Raw genomic sequence first — 18,094 nt, forward strand, 5'->3', positions numbered from 1 at the left:
TCTTGGAAGGCGCTCCAACTGCAGCGTCTGTGAGGAAACGCTGAATGGAGCCGGCTGATGACATCTGCCTCGTACAATAAGGAGTCCCAGAGGTGGCCTTGGATTTCCTGACCATCAGGTAGGTGAAATTCAGCTGTTTAATGTGCTAATGTTCGGGTTAGGGAAGTGCAGGAACGGAGCTCTCAAGCAGCATGTCTGGTCAGCGCCATGTCCAAGCCACGACCCCCTTACATGAAGATTTTACTGCAGATTTCACTCCTTTTACATGGAAAAGGGTGAAATCCACTGTAAACATGCAGATCAGAATGGGCATGCTACAGATTTGAAAAATCTTCAGCATTCTCTGATTTCCGTACAAATCCGGATGGAATATCCATGACAAACCGGGTATGTTTGCCAGCCAACCTCCACTTCAGAAATTTCTGGACAACTGGGCTAAAATTCACGGACAGACAAAATTTTCACGGACACATTACAAAATCATTGCCTCTGCACTGTGCAGCGTTCTAGGAGTGACTCACCAATCACAGTCTTGTCTGTAGCTTTCCCCCGCTAACTTAGGGGTTGTTTTCTCTGATTAGTCGTTCACTTTCCCTTTTTTTTCTCCATCCGGCCCAGACCACCGTGACGACTTATTTCATCCACGACGAATCTCTGCAGAATTTGACATACAGACATGTTGATTTCTCGCTTTTCCAGCATCCTCCACACACAATAAATGTGCCCCATCGATAACCGTGCCCCCTGCAGATAACACCACACACAGCCCCCCTTGTGGATAGCGCCACACAGCTCCCCCTTGTAGATAGCCATACAGATTCCCCTTGAAGAAAGCGCACCACAGCCCCCCTTGTAGATAGCGCCACAAAGCCCACCTTGTAGATAGCGCCACACACCGCTCCCCCCTTGTAGATAGCGCCACACACAACCCCCCTTGTAAATAGCCACACAGCTCCCCCTTGTAGATAGCGCCACACACAGCCCCCCTTCTAGATAGTGCCCCTCTTCCCTTGTAAGTAGCGCCGCACAGCCTCCCCCCTTCCCTTGTACTTCGTCAAACAGAGTGGAGAGCGGTAGCCCACCGCTACCACGCTCTGCCTGACACGACTCACCGTCAGGAGGAGGAAATGGTCATGTAGCGAAGCGGAGGATCACTTTTGATTCGGGTCGGTGACGGCACAGGACTGGACAAGTGCAGTCAACAGACCTGAGTCACCTGACCTCATGTCAGGTGACTGGATTGGTCCACCCCCGGCACCGACCTCACTTGGCAGCGGCTGGCCTGCATATTTTCAGATTACGCAGAATCTGAAAATATGCCTGGCCGCAGCCTACTATTCGCTTGCACTGCGCATGTACATTTTGGCGCATGTGCAGTGCAAATTTCCGGGAGACTGCTAAAAAAATCCCGGACGGTGCTTTTTTTTTGCCGGACACTACGGACGGCAGAAAAAAACACCTGTTATTTGCGGACTGTCCGTAAATTTATGGATGGTTGGCAACCCTGAGTGAAGGGGTTAACTACCTGTACTGAAGGCTGCAGGACTCCTTCCTGTTTCTCCTCTATCTGTGGCTGTGGACTGCTTAGACACACAGATACATCATCATTTGCGATTAGCCAATCCCAGAGCATCTCAGACACTCATAGAGGCTCTGTGATTGGCTGACTGAAATGATGCAATGTCTGTGTAAGCTATGAGTGACTTGTGGAGAGTGGGAGCAAGGGAGAAGAGAGGCAGGATACTTGTAATAAGAGTGTAATAAGAGTGGGCCCCTCTGGGCCCCTGTGCAGCTCTACAGGCTATATGTTGCCCCTTATATCACTATTTCAATTGGTACAGCATTTGTGCTGCACTTTTTAGCAACATTATATAATCTGTGCCACAATGATCATTCTAAAGGCAAAAGTGGATAAGTGTACATAGTCAAATCCACCATATTTCACAAACACGATTGCACAAAATGACAAAGTTAATGCACAGAAACAGTGTATGCACATAAATGTCAAACAATTGCAGTTTCTAAATGTTTAACTTCCTTTTGCGATGTTAAAGAGGAACCTAAGAAAGGAGGAAGTTTCAGAGAAAGATTTCTTAGCATGTGAAAAAGACAGAGACAAAAATTTAGAGACAGATTTAAAAAGTGAAAAAGAGATCAAATACAAAGAACTGCAGACAGAAGAGAGGGAAGACCATCAGATGAAAGCCATCCCACATTAGAAGGTAAGCTGGAAATTGTCACACATTTACGTGCTATCTAATATTGTAGTGACATGTAGAGACAGATACTGTACTAGTGTCCGTAGGGGACTGGCAAGCCTCTCCCAGGTTGTGACAGGAGATAATAAACTGGAGAAAAAACATAAAAAGGATTTGACAGAAAGTTTACGTCATTGCCATGGGGTAAAATGTTGCTCAGATAAAGTTTTTAAAATCTAGTGTTGACAATGAACATGGCATTAAAAACAGACATATCATACCGATGTTCAGCGCCTGGACAGAATGTCATGTCACAGCTTGTTACCTTACGTTGCTGTACAAATATTACTTTTAGGTTTGAGTTTTGGACATGATTTTTTATATACACTTGGGCTATCAGTATCATTAAAATGATAGAATACAAGTCCATATTTTTCCCTTCTGAATATAGTTATACATACGCTTTAGCATGTGCAAATATATTGATAGCAGGAAGTCATCTTTTGTCATGATAAACATTTAAAACATTAACGCATAAAGGCAACTTTAGAACAACGGACCTAAGGCAGAGGGTAGAGGGAATAAAATCGCACAAAAAATATATATGACCAGGGGCGGTCACAGACAACAGAGGACACCTGTGGAACAAAGGTATATGGGCCCTTTGCTGTCCAATAGCTCATCATAGAGCACCCACATTTTGACTGTCTAACAATCCACCAGTAATTGTGAGCCATGTGATTAATCAGCTCATTACCTTACATGTAATCCAATAGACAATGGGAAGCTGTTTTTAAAGGGGTTGTCCAGTCCTAAAAACATGATGGCCTATCCTCAGGGTAGGCCATCAATATCTGATCGGTCGGATCCAACTTCCGGCACTGCCCTCGATCAGCTCTTTTGAATGGGCTGCAGCGCTCGCACCAGCGCTCCTTCCCCTTCATTTCCTTTAGTGCTCACACTGTGAATCACCGACACACTCGTAGCTCCGGTTCACAGTACTACGGCCTATTCCCATTGAAGTTAATGGCAGAAGGCTGTAATAATGTGAACCGCCGCTACAAGTGTGTCGGTGATTCACAGTGTGAGCACTAAAGGAAATTAAGGAGAAGCAGCACTCGTACAAGCTCTGCGGCCCCTTCAAAACAGCTGATCGGCGGGGGTGCTGGGAGTTGGACCCTGAACTATCAGATATTGATGGCCTATTCTGAGGGTAGGCCATACATTTTTTGGGACTGGACAACCCCTTTAAGGTGACGGTGAGAGAGGAAAAGCATTCTATAAGACGCAGACAGTTCCTTTAGCTCTCAGTTTCCAGGGTAAAACTAAAAAGACAGTCAGAAAAAAAGACATGAAATTGCACCTTGAGATGGATGGTGTGTACAATTGTATGTTGTAGTCTGTGTTTTCATATCATAACATGATAACGCATGATAATATATGAACTTTGCAGTGAAAAATATAAGAACACAAAAATAATTTCACATTTTAGTACTTATTTATTTTAATATAACATGAGACTTGAATTTAGCGTATATTACAAACTCCCAGTATGGTCTGACAGCCACAGGCTTAGCAAATTGTAAGGCCTCATGCAAACGACTGTAAGGACCTTTACTGTCTGCAAATAAGAATCTGCAAATACGGCTGCAAATCCGTAGCAACCCGCAAGTGCGGAAGCGTACATAGACTTCTATGGGCGATTCCGTGCCGCAGTTGTGGACAAGAATAGGACATGTTCTATATTTTTCTACAGCCCAAACACACGTCCATAAATATACGGAAGGGTGTCCGTGGCCTATAGAAATTAATGGGTCCGTAATTTCATCCGTGAATACCTGATCCATAATTACGGATGAAAACTACGGTTGTGTGCATAAGACCTAAATGAGGATTAACTGGCCTGTTTTTTGTATGAATAAGGAAACTGAGCTATGCAATTACCATTGGTTTTAGAAGGCCAAGCTGTGTTTTACTTAACCCCTTAGTGACCAACAATACGCCTTTTCACGTTCGTCACTAAGGGGCCTTAGGCTAGGCTGACGCCTTTTCACGTGAGCCTAGTCTAAGTTCTGCACGGGTCTCCCATGCAGGCAGGAGCCAGGGCTCTGCTGTCTGATGACAGCTGAGCTCCTGCTCCAACGCCCGCGATCGAAGTTTACTTTGATCGCGGCCGTTTAACCCATTAAATGCCGCCGTCAATAGCGACCGCGGCATTTAACTTTGTTTACAGAGGGAGTGAGCTCCCTCTGTCACCCATCGGCGGCCCTCGAATGCAATCGCGGGTCTCCGATGGTTTGTCATGGCAGCCGGGGGCTTGATAAAAGCCCCCAGGTCTGCCCTGGACACATGCCTGTTAGGACGCACCGGAGGCACGTTCTAACAGATTGCCTGTCAGATTTACACTGACAGGCAATAATGCTCTGGTATACGAAGTATACCAGAGCATTATAGCAGCGATCTGAAGATCACACAGTAAAGTCCCCTAGTGGGACTAATAAAATAAGTCATCAATGTGAAATAAAGATTATTAATAAAAAGTACAATAAAAAAAAAAATCAAACCATTTTTTTCCATAAAAAGTGGTTTTATTTAGTAAAAGTGTAAAAAATAAATAAAAGTACACATATATGGTATCGCCGTGACCGTAATGGCTCCATTAATAAAGTTAATATGTAATTTAAACCGCAAGGTGAGCACCGTAAAAAAAAAACAACCCAAAAACGATGGCGAAATTGCAATTTTTTTCCATTGCCCCCCAAAAAAGTCATAAAAATGAATCAATAAGTCCCATGCACCCCAAAACAGTACCAATCAAAACTACGTCTCGTCCCGCAGAAAATAAGCCCAAAAAATCACTACATTGATGGAAAAATAAAAAAGTTACGGCTCTTGGAAAGCGACGATGCAAAAACAAATCATTTTAGTTCAAAAGTGTTTTTATTGTGCAAATCATAAAAAACCTCTACATATGTGGTATCGCCGTAATCGTACCGACCCATAGAATAAAGGTAACATGTTATTTACGCCGCACAGTGAACGGCGTCAATTTAAAAAGGCATAGAACAATGGTGGAATTTCAGGTTTTTTTTATAATCCCCCCAAAAAAAGTTAATAAAAAAATTATATGTACCCTAAAATGGTGCTATTAAAAAGTACAACTAATCCCGCAAAAAACAAAGTCCTCATACAGCTATGTCGACGAAAAAATAAAAAGTTATAGCTCTTTGAATGCGACTATAGAAAAACGAATAAAATAGCTTGGTCATTAGGGCCTAAAATGGGCTTGGTCATTAGGGCCTAAAATGGGCTGGTCACTAAGGGGTTAAAGGCTATGTACACCATCGTTTATTTTTATTTTTTAAGAAAATGTGTGATTGATGCAACTTTCAAAATACTTATTAAAGAATGTTTACTTTTTGAAATACAGCTGCTTTGTATCACAGCTGCTTTGTATACAGAGCAGCTGTATCGTGCGCTAAGACCTGAATCCATCAGATCCGCGGGACTGTCAGGTTCAGTGTCAGCAGGTCCCACTCCTGTTTTTGTCTTACAAATACTGAAGCAAAATACGGACTAAAATACTGCCATGTGAAAGAGACCTATAGGTGCATTAACACAGGGTATGATAAAATAGAGCAGGACCCCTGCAGATGTCCAATGGCTATATGGTTGATTGTGCTTAAATGTTAAAGTATAAACTCTACTAAAAGTGTTGCTATAATTTGTAATCTAGTAGTTGTGAGCACCATTGCATTGTGAGGGTATGTGCACACACACTAATTACGTCCGTAATTGACGGACGTATTTCGGCTGCAAGTACCGGACCGAACACAGTGCAGGGAGCCGGGCTCCTAGCATCATACTTATGTACGATGCTAGGAGTCCCTGCCTCTCCGTGGAACTACTGTCCCGTACTGAAAACATGATTACAGTACGGGACAGTTGTCCTGCAGAGAGGCAGGGACTCCTAGCATCGTACATAAGTATGATGCTAGGAGCCCGGCTCCCTGCACTGTGTTCGGTCCGGTACTTGCAGCCGAAATACGTCCGTCAATTACGGACGTAATTAGTGTGTGTGCACATACCCTCATAGAAATTTATTTCTTGTAAAATCTCCAACCACATAATTCTTCATCATCATAAACTGTTAAAGCCACATGTATAACACAATGAAGTAAAGCTGACATTAAGGCCGGATTCACACGAGCGTGTGCGTTTTGCGCGCGCAAAAGGTCCATACAAGCTCCGTGTGTCATCAGCATATGATGCGTGGCTGCGTGATTTTCGCACAGCCGCCATCATTATGACACTGTTTTTATGTTTGTAAACAGAAAAGCACGTGGTGCTTTTCTGTTTTCATTCATAGTTTTGACTACTGTTGCGCGCATCACGCGCGGCACACGGAAGTGCATCCGTGTGCCGTGCGCGGTTTTCACGCACCCATTGACTTCAAAAATGGTCAAATATAGGACATGTCGTGCGTTTCACGCAGCGGACATATGCTGGGTGAAAATCACTGAGGCTGGGTTCACACGACCTATTTTCAGGCGTAAACGAGGCGTATTATGCCTCGTTTTACGCCTGAAAATAGGGCTACAATACGTCGGCAAACATCTGCCCATTCATTTGAATGGGTTTGCTGACGTACTGTGCAGACAACCTGTCATTTACGCGTCGTCGTTTAAGGCTGGGTTCACACGACCATGTTACGTCTGTAATGTACGGAACGTATTTCGGCCGGAAGACCCGGACCGAACACAGTGCAGGGAGCCGGGCTCCTAGCATCATAGTGATGTACGACGCTAGGAGTCCCTGCCTCTGCGTGGAACTACTGTCCCGTACTGAAAACATGATTACAGTACGGGACAGCTGTCCTGCAGCGAGGCAGGGACTCCTAGCATCGTACATCACTATGATGCTAGGAGCCCGGCTCCCTGCACTGTGTCCCAGCCTGACAGCTGTCAAACGACGACGCGTAAAACTACAGCCTCGTCAAAAGAAGTGCAGGACACTTCTTTCAGACGTAATTTGAGCCGTTCTTCATTGAACTCAATGAAGAGCAGCTCAAAATTTACGGCTGTCAGAGAAGCCTCGCAAAATGCGAGGAGGAGCATTTACGTGTGAAACGAGGCAGCTGTTTTCTCTTGAAAACAGTCTGTCTTTTCACACGTAAATGCCTGCTATCGTGTGCACATACCCTGACAGTCTGAACGGCCCCATTGACTAACATAGGTCCGTGCGACGCGTGTGAAAATCACGCGCGTTGCATGGACGTATTATACGTTCGTCTGAATAAGCCCTAAGGATATGTTCACACGACCTATTTTCAGACGTAATTCAGGCGTTTTACGCCTCGAATTACACCTGAAAAACCGGCTCCATTACGCCCACAGACATCTGCCCATTGCTTAAAATGGGTTTTACGATGTTCTGTTCAGACGAGGCGTAATTTTTACGCGTCACTGTCAAAATACGGCGCCTAAAATGGCGGTTGCAGGACACTTCTTGGGACGTTTTTGGAGCCGTTTTTCATAGACTCTATTGAAAACAGCTCCAAAAACGCAGTGAAAAATGCAGTGAAAAACGCGAGTTGCTCAAAAAAACGTCTGAAAATCAGGAGCTGTTTTCCCTTGAAAACAGCTCCGTATTTTCAGACGTTTTTTGTTAAGCATGTGTACAAACCCTTATACTTGTCTTGACTAATGTGCAATCGAATATTTATCAAAGGCCGCTAAAATGTAGTATTACATGGAGGCCATTTAGATGAATGACCGTCCAGTAAAAAATACATGGATGGTTAGTGTCCACAAAAGCGGACACTCTCTGTTCTGGCTTATAGAAGGGGTTTCCAAAGGGGGAGCCCTCTCTATGACGTCCATATGCCCTAAAAGGGCATATGCACAGGTGTTGACTGCAGGAGTGCACGTAGCCTTTCTGCTGCCTGAAGCGAACAGTGAAACTGGGCCCCCACACGCCCTATAGGGTGATAGAGGACAGATCGCAAAGAAAAAAACAAGATAATTTTTATGTTCACATGTTATGGATATTTGTTCAATACCAGTATATAGGATTTTTTAAAATCCTGAACACGTGCTGCATAAAATCTGCAGTGTATACATACAGATAAAGGACATACCTATTTACCTACACTAGCTATATTACACTCATTCATTATAGACCTATTTGAGCACATTCAGCATCATTGGCATGCATGTTAACTGTGTACACTGGAATAAGCACAATAATAAATATGGTACCAGAACCAAGTTCAGTACATAAATACAGCACCAGAACAAGGCACTGTACACAAATACAGTACCAGACAAAAGCTTATACATATATAGAGCACCAAAACTAAGCCCAGTACATAAATACTGCACCAGAACCAAGCTCTCTACATATATACAGCACTAGAACCAAGCTCTCTACATATATACAGCACTAGAACCAAGTTCAGTACATAAATACAGCACCAGAACAAGACACTGTACACAAATACAGTACCAGACAAAAGCTTATACATATATAGAGCACCAGAACCAAGCTCTCTACATATATACAGAACTAGAACTAAGCTCTCTACATATATACAGCGCCAGAACCAAGCTCAGTACATAAATAAATTGGGACACAGGAGCTGAAATTTACTCCTTTGCCATGTTTTATTAGGACCCCATTATTGTGTCAGAGCCTGGGTCCACTGAAGTATATAATATGTTACTCTAGTGAGCCAGTCTGACTCCAGACACTGAAATCATGTTGGAATTCAAGAGCTAAGAGGTGACAGAAGTGTCTGGCGGCTCATTCCCCTCTCCCCATTAAAATAAACATGCATGTTTGGCTAATCTATTTGGATGACAGCTATCTTGGGTGTATGGTCAGCATTAGATGTTCTGTCTCAGTATAGAAAACTAGGAATGGTAATTATAATAAAAAGTTGCCAATTTTGAATAAAGAAATATTGCAATGTATTTTCTCATGGCATAATGAACATACAGCTGTGCAAAGGCAGAGGAACATAACATAGCATCTATGCGTTTACAGTGTGGGAAACATTGAGATGAAACCTGGCCACAGGAAGTGACCATTTCCTGTAAGTGAATACTGAATATGGACCACACTACACGGGACGTATTTACTTAGTCTTCATGTTATTACGTGTCTCTTTTACTTCCCAAATAAATGTACTGTGCTTAGAAACTGATAGAATTTATATATATATATATATATATATATATATATATATCTTTTTGAGATGGCGAAAATGCTATAATTTTAATGTGAAAAGTTATTGTCAGTCATGTTAAAGCTTTTAGGCTTATGCACTCATGACCATGCGCATGTCACACAGATGAAACTAGGATTTATTTTTACTGGAGCAAATATTCAGTTTCGTGTCTCTCCCACACAAAGTAGGACATACAAATCTATGCTGACGAGCGTATAACATCAGCCTGTTCTAACATACAAAGTGAGCTTGCTGCCAAAGTATTTGTCACGACGGGTCTGTGGACCCACTGGGCCGTACCGCCTTGGCGGTAAGGCAGCTGGCCAACAGGGAGCAGGTGAAAGTCTATAGTTCGTATAGGTACCTGTGGCAGCAGCAGGGCAGGCTCGGCTGGGACTAGGCAGCAGGTAGACGTCAGGCGAGGTGAGGCAGGTCAGACGTGGATACAGCACGACACCAATTTGGCACAGCACAGTGCTAGACCAGGATGATATGGAACATGAACTGGTACAGGAACAGGAAACACATAGACAAACTAGGAAACATCAACTACGCTCAGGCATAGAAGCAGGGGGCTAGACCCCTCTTATAGTCCAGGGTACTCACGGGTCAAAGTTCATCAAAAGGTCCAGTGCGCGCGCTGCCCCATTAAGAGCGGGCACGAGCGTGCGCGCGCACCCTACTTGATCCAGCTGAGGTGACTGGACGCGAGCGCTGGCGTCTCCTGAGGAGGAGGCTGGGGCAAGCGCTTGCCGACTCGTGGCTGCGGCTGTCAGGAGGGGATTGGAGCTGACAGCCCGCAGCCACGGACATTACAGTATTATATTAAAACTTTACTATTAACTCTTCCTGCTGGTGTCAGTGGTGCCCTCTTCACGCAACATCCAGCAACTGGGACACATGCACCGCCAGCCCCAGCTACTATTATTTTTATTTCTGTTACTTATATAGCGCCAACATACTCCACAGCGCTGTACAGGGGTCCTTACTTACTGTTCCCATTGGAGCTCACAATCTAAATTCCCTATTGGTATGGTTATGTTTTCAGTTACACCCCTGCTCTCCTACTCGGTTATACTGAATTAACAGACCAATATATTTCACTGCTGCAATGCACTGAAACGTATATAAGCACCCTTAGGGTATGTTCACACAGCATATTTTCGTCCGTTTCTCGGACGCCCCGTATGAACTAAATGCTGTTTTTCCCATTGATTTCAAAGGGCAGATGTTTATAGGCGTTCAGCTTCCGTCATTTCAGGCGTTTTTCGAGGCGTAAATGCCCCAAAATACGCCTAGAAGCACTGCGTGTGAACATACCCTGAGGGTATGTTCACACGCAGTGATCAAAAACTTCTGAAAATACGGAGCGGTTTTCAGGCGAAAACAGCTCCTGATTTTCAGAAGTTTTTTTAACAAGACGCGTTTTTCGCTGCGTTTTTTACAGCCGTTTTTGGAACTGTTTTTCAATGGAGTCAATGAAAAACGCCTCCAAAAATGTCCCAAGAAGTGTACTGCACTTCTTTTGACGAGCCGTCATTTTACCCGCCGTATTTTGACAGCGACGCGTAAAATAAAGGCTCGTGGGAACAGAACATCGTAAAACCCATTGCAGGCAATGGGCAGATGTTTGTAGGCGTATTAGGGGCGTTTTTTTAGGTGTAATTCGAGTCATAAAACGCCCGAATTACGCCTGAAAACACTGCGGGTGAACATACCCTTAGGGTATGTTCACCCGCAGTGAGCAAAAACGTCTGAAAATACGGAGCTGTTTTAAGGCGAGAACAGCTCCTGATTTTCAGACGTTTTTGTAGCAACTGGTGTTTTTCACAGCGTTTTTACGCCCGTTTTTCAATGGAGTCAATGAAAAACGCCTCCAAAAACATCCCAAGAAGTGTCCTGCACTTCTTTTGATGAGCTGTCATTTTACCTGCCGTATTTTGGCAGCGATGCGTAAAATAAAGGCTTGTGGGAACAGAACATCGTAATTTCCATTGAAAGCAATAGGCAGATGTTTGTAGGCATATTAGGGGCGTTTTTTCAGGCGTAATTCGAAGCGTAAAATGCCTGAATTACGTCTGAAAACACTGTGTGTGAACATACCCTTAGTGTATGTTCACACAACTTACTTGACCATGGGATTACAGAGCTCGCCCCCTTCGAACCCTTTCACTTAACCTCCCCTTCAATACCGTCCACCCTCTTTTCTACTTCATGGCCCTTCCTCTCTTCCATGCCACTCTCCCATCCCTAGTAAAACACACGAGACAGTGGGTTGGAAAATTTCGGCCACAGCAGCCATTTTATTAACAAATTTACATGAACATAAAACATAGCTTTATAAATAACATTACTAGGAAAGGGAAGTCCTTGGAGCTCCAAAACTTTGGCGCCTAACTGCCCCCTGTATAGCTACTTACCCCCAGCCGTCTCCCTACAGGCTCAGGGGCACCTTTCTAATCCGCAGTTGGCTTGCCAAGTATGTAAAACCACTCCCCGGTACACCACCCAGCAGGAGGCCAAAATACACCCATATCCATGAGCAATTATGTACTTGTTAGGAACCATACCTCTGATGAATCCCCCACTTCAAATTACCACCAACTCCAAGGACCCCCCAATCCGCCAACAATGCCACCGTGACTCCACTCCTACCGGTCACCACCAGTCGTCCGCCGGTAAAATAAAAAACACCAGCAGCAACAAAGAATGCATATTGCAAAAAACAGACATAAAACCTAACCTTAAGGGAGGGAGGGCGGGACAAGGGCTAACCTGCTTTTTTGGGCGTGAACCTGGCACTCATCCTACCTATATGCCCTCGTTAACCTCGCCCCCTCCTAAACCACCCCCCCCCCCTTTTCCTTCCTCCCCCTCCACCATTTGAACTTTTAACCTCTTTCCTTCTCCCCTGCAACCCTGGTCATGTTGTGTCCGGCCATTTCTTTCAGGCTTATTTTGGAGCATAAAATCCTCATATTACGCTCCAGAAATACACTTGAAATAAGGCCTTATTTACACGAGCGTTTTGCATGCGCAAAAGGCACTTAACAGCTCTGTGTGTCATCAGTGTATGATGCGCGGCTGCGAGATTTTCTCGCAGCCGCCATCATTATGACACTCCGTTTGGATGTTTGTAAACAGAAAAGCATGTGGTGCTTTTCTGTTTACATTCAGAGTTTGACAGCTGTTGCGCGAATCACGCAGTTCGCGCTGAAGTGCTTCCGTGCGGCATGCGTGGTTTTCACGCACCCATTGACTTCAATGGGTGCGTGATGCGCGAACAGCGCACAAAGATAGGACATGTCGTGAGTTTTACGCAACACACTCGCGCTGCGCAAAATTCACGCAATGTCTGCACTGCCCCATATACTAATATAGGTGCGTACGACACGCGTGAAAAGCACTCAATGGGAAATACAGTGTGCTGTTCACATGTAGCGTATATTTTTACGCTGCTGAATTCAAAAGACGCCTCGTAAAATGAAGTGCAATGTTACTTCTTGAAGCGTTTTTCGAGCTGATTTTCCATCGACGCTACAAAAAAAACGCCTCTAAAAAAGTGCTTCAAATTAAAAAAAGCTTTCTTTTCAGCTTCAAAAATGCATTGAAATCAAAGTGCATGTCACTTGAAACAACTTTGTAATTTTCAGCCACTTTTTTTTGTACGTGTGAAGTTACCCTAAGGCCTCGTTTACACGAGCGTGTGCGTTTGCACGCGCAAGAAACGCGGCGTTTTGTGCGCGCAAAAGGCACTTGACATCTCTGTGTGTCAGCCCCGTATGATGCGTGGCTGTGTGCTTTTCGCGCAGCCGCCATCATTATGACACTCTGTTTGAATGTTTGTAAACAGAGAAGCACGTGGTGCTTTTCTGTTTACATTCATAGTTTGACAGCTGTTGCGCGAATCACGCGCGTCACACGGAATTGCTTCCGTGTGGCATGCGTGATTTTCACGCACCCATTGACTTCAATGGGTGCGTGATGCGCGAACAGCGCACAAATATAGAACAGACTACACGGCCCCATAGACTATTATAGACAATTATATACTATTATATACTATTATAGATTATTATAGACTATTATAGGTCCGTACGACACGCGTGAAAATCACGCGCGTTGCACGGACGAATAACACGCTCGTGTAAACAAGCCCTAAGGCTATGTTCACACGCTTAACAAAAAACGGCTGTAAAATACGGAGCTGTTTTCAAGGGAAAAGAGCATCTGTTTTTCAACCGTTTTTTAAGCATCAAGCTTTTTTTTGATGCGTTTTTTTACGGCAGTTTTTGGAGCTGTTTCTCTATTGATTCAATGAAAAACGGCTCCAAAAATGGCTCAAGAAGTGACATGCACTTTTTACGTGGCTTTTTTATGCGCCGTTTTTACCATTGAAATCAATGGGCAGATGTTTGGAGGCGTTCAGCTTCCGTATATTTCAGCCGTCTACGGCCTGACAAACGTCTTAAAAAAAAGTTGTGTGCACATACCCGTAGGGCTTGTCGACACGTAATGAAATAGCGGCAGAAAAATTCTGCAGCAATTCCGTTTTTTACTGCAGAAAATGGTGCATATTTTTCTGCGTTTTTCTTAATGCTGGGAGATGGTGACATCTACTCTAAAAAAAAAAGGAAGCAATTCAGTCCACTTTTCGAAGTAGGAATTGACATGCTTCGGTACGAAAAATACGCACCGCAAGTCAATTTCTGGACAGAATTATTACACAGTGTGTGGATAAGATTTGTTAAATCAGATCCACTTTGCTGTTACTGTATTCTGCTTCCTTTTTTCCATCCGCAATGCCAGACGGAAAATATACAGCAATTCCGCTATGTGTGGACAAGCCATTAAACCACTCTGCTACAGAGAGCCTTGCTTATTTGAGGTTTTTCCCAGCCATGTATTTGCTGCTCTTGGTGATTTAGTTATGGATTGTACCATCTATATAGAAGAGGCTGGACGGCAGCATGGAGGGCTTAACGGTAAGCCTCCATGACTGCCATAGGAGGGACAGCCAATAGGGGAAGAGAGGGTTAGTTGAGGCAGGGAGAGGGAGGAGATGGAGCGGGGAGGAGCCGGGGGTGTTATCCGTTCCTCCCGCTGTTTTCGGCATTGAGCCGGAAGCAGCGGGAGGAACAACAAGTAAGATAATCAGCTCCCCTGCTCCGGCTTACATGATGGCGTCTCTGGGCTTGCTGCTTGAGCAGCTGTGAGCAGCAGCTGCGTAACACGATCCGGGCTGGCTAGAGGAGTCAGTGGCGACGCTGGCCCGGATCCTTCAGGCGGGCACGTCTTCGCGCCGAGCCCGGCGCTCTGTGTCGGCGGCCCGCATGGATGCGCTCCCCTCCCCCGCCCCTTTCTCAGACGCTGGTCACAGGGCGGTGGGGGGAGTGATGATGATCACTGCCCCTGCTCCGATAAAGCAGGGGGTATCGAGGGAGCGGCGGTAGCTCAGGCTAGGTCACGCCACCTGATCGGTTGAGTCCGGATGTGGCCCTGCGGGCCCGGCGTCGCAGCGGGAACCCTTCTAGGGACGCTGTAGGCCAGACTGCTGGGACGGGCGCCTCCTCCCAGGTCCTGCGTCCTGGCAGGAATCCCCAGCCGCGATGGAGCTCGGCGGTTAACAGGGAGTCGCAGGCCGGGCTCCCTGTCACACCTCCACCTTCAGAGGCAGTTTTCGGCATGCAGTCCACGGCCGCCCCGCATGGTGATGTTCTGGCCAGGGGGCAGGCTTCCTCGAGAGCATCGGTGAGGACGTCAAGATCGGCAACGACGACGCGGCAACAGGTTCGGTCGGGAATCTGGGTCCCTGAGGTCGGGCGGCAGGTTGTCGGCCCCTCTGCCAGCGTGCCTGGATCCCCGTGTCGGAGATGTCGGTGCGAGTACCAATCGGCAGCAAGAGAGGATCTGGAAGATGGAGAGCTGGATGAGTCGCAACGCGGTCAGAATTTTCCGGCTGGCGGGAACACAGCGCCTGGGCAGCCTGGTGAGTGTATAACTCCTACTCTACCGTATTCAGCAATTTTCATGTCGGGTGTTGGGGGTGGGGGCAGCGAGCGCGGAAGTATCGGCTGTCGGTGGCGCGATGGCTACCAGGTTTAGTGGGATGTTTGCGCGGGTTGGTCGGGCGCTTAGATAGGGCAGCGGCACCTGTAGTTCCGGCGGGGTCCCCGGTGGTGGTTTGGGAAGGTCCTCGGGTACAGTCGCGGTCCGTGGGTGGTGACGTTCCAGGGGTGACCAAGGACGCGGTAGCAGTGTCTGTCCAAAACAAGGCGCCGAAGGATGGGGATAGAATTCGGCTTGACGATCGGGCTCGTGGCGAGGTTTATGTCTGTTTTGAGGGCCCTTTAGGGGCTCACCTTAAGCAGGAGGTCCGTGACTGGATTTGGAGGACAAGTACGTGGAAATTTTTCTCTTCTGCCGTTTGCTAAATTCAATTTGGAAGGGAAAGCGGGATGAGAGTGAGAAGGGGAAAGAGGAACATCGGCGGTATAGGCTTATCCCGCAGACGTTCGTCAATTGGTCGCAAGTTTTGCTATTTTGGCAAGCGTGATCGGAGAAAAGGCGCCGGAAAATTGCTCGCCGTTGTTTTGTTATTGGGCCATCGGGTAGGCCTATCGGGCGTACGGGGGTCAGGCTTGGTTGCGGTACAACGAGCAATTTCGCCAGCGGAAGGCGGTCCGGCCGGCAATCAGGGGGGATCAAAAGGATATTGCGCTGTGGTTACGAGTTACGGCCCCGGTTAAGCAGTCCTTTCCCGGGAGCGTTGGCCAAGGTGGTCAGTCTAGTCAGTCCGGACAGGGTTCGGGGTCAAAGTTGGGGTTCTGCTGGCAATTCCACTATGGCCAATGTAAGTTTGGTGCCACGTGTAGATTTAAGCGTGTCTGTTCGGAGCGCGACGGGTCCTCGCATTGGGCCGAAAAAAGGCATGCGGAAAGGTAGGCGGTCGGGCCCTCAGTCTTCTGCCATTGGTCCAGGGGCGGTCGCCGGTGAGGGTGGAAAGGATGGCCCGGTATCTAAGTGAGTGTCCGGATAGAGTTGCAGCTAGGATAATTTACGAAGGGTTTTTGTGTGGTTTTGTTATCCCTCCTCCTCCACATGAGGTTCCGGTTACCCGACGCAACCTTAAATCGGCTTATTTGCACTCGGCGGTCGTCTCGGGAAAGCTTTTGAAGGAAGTGTCGTTGGGTCGCGGGCCGGGCCTGTTGCCGAGCCGCTGATAGAGAATCTAGTGGTATTCCCCTAGGGATTTGTGCCAAAGCGGGATCCTCATAAATTCCGCCTGATTCAGCATTTGTCTTTTCCCAGGGGATCGTCCGTGAATGACGGGATAGATAACGACTTATGCTCGGTTGTTTACGGGTCATTCGACACGGCGGTGCATTAGTGCGGTAGGCGGGGCCCGGGGCGTTGTTGGCAAAGACTGACATCGAGGCGGCTTTCCGGTTGCTGCCTGTACATCCAGAGAGCCAACGGCTGTTGGGTTGCTTCTGGAACGGGGGGTTTTATGTCGATAGGTGTCTTCCAATGGGATGCTCTCTTTCTTGCGCATGCTTTGAAGCATTTAGTAGTTTCGTGGAATGGGTGACGAATGGCGTAGCTGGGGTGGATTCATTAATACATTAGCTTGATGATTTTGTGCGTCGGCCCTAGCGGTTCCCCTGTTTGCGGTAACGTATTGTATTCATTGCAGAAGGTTGCGACGGATTTTGGAATCCCTCTGGCGCCTGGTACAACTGAGGGCCCGGTTTCTACCATTTGTTTTTAAGGGATCGAAATGTATTCAGTCGCAATTCAGTGCAGGCTTCCTGAGGAAAAATTACTGCCATTGCAGCAGGAGGTGAGGCGGGCTTGACGATTGAAGAAGATCACTTTGCGCGATCTCCAGTAGCTGCTGGGGAAGTTGAAATTTGCCTGTCGGATTATGCCAATGGGTAGAATTTTTAGTAGGCGATTGGCGGCAGCGACGGCGGGTATCCGGGCGTCCCGCCATTTTGTGAGGATTGGTTTGGATCACAAGGCTGATCTGCAGGTCTGGGATGCGTTCCTAGGGCAATATAACGGGAGATCGCTGTGGATGTCACCGGTACATGATATGGGCAAGTTGGAGCTGTTTACTGATGCGGCGGGGCCGGTGGTTTTGGTGCATATGCAGGAGGTCAATGGTGTGCGGGGAACTGGCCGGATAGCTGGGTGACCAGTGGTCTTACGCGGAATCTGGCCCGGCTTGAGCTGTTCCCCATGGTGGTTGCGGTGACCATTTGGGGGGGACAGGCTCAGGGATAAAATGGTTCGGGTCCACTGCGATGACATGGGGGTGGGTTAGCAATTAACAACTTATCAGCTTCTTCTCCACCTGTGGTTTCAGTTTTGGGTCACCTAGTTTTGGTGTGCTTGTTTTTAAACACGCGGGTTGTTGCGCTGCATGTACCAGGTGTTTCCAATTGTATTGCTGATGCTCTTTTTCGCTCGCAGTGGGATCGATTTCGTCAATTGGCACCGGCAGTGGAGCTGTTCGGTTTGGTTTGCCCGGAGCATCTCTGGGATCGGATTTCGGTACCAGGGAACGGTTGATTGAGCGGTCGCTGGCTGGTGCGACTTGTAGCGCTTGTTGGCAGCAGTGGGAGGAGTGGGTAAGAGTTTGGGTAACGTCAGCACGGAG

At 46.7% G+C, this 18,094-nt stretch overlaps 1 protein-coding gene across 1 annotated transcript in view; it reads left to right on the plus strand.

Moving 5' to 3' along the window:
- Positions 1–2,120: 2,120 nt before the first annotated feature.
- Positions 2,121–18,094, plus strand: part of FGR (FGR proto-oncogene, Src family tyrosine kinase) — a 114,914-nt gene continuing 98,940 nt past the window's right edge. The window contains exon 1 of the mRNA XM_075853432.1: positions 2,121–2,222. The gene's annotated coding sequence lies outside the window, so the exon portion shown is untranslated. The remainder of the gene's footprint in view (positions 2,223–18,094) is intronic.

The sequence above is a fragment of the Rhinoderma darwinii genome, chromosome 2, assembly GCF_050947455.1.
Source record: "Rhinoderma darwinii isolate aRhiDar2 chromosome 2, aRhiDar2.hap1, whole genome shotgun sequence".
Lineage (NCBI taxonomy): Eukaryota > Metazoa > Chordata > Amphibia > Anura > Rhinodermatidae > Rhinoderma > Rhinoderma darwinii.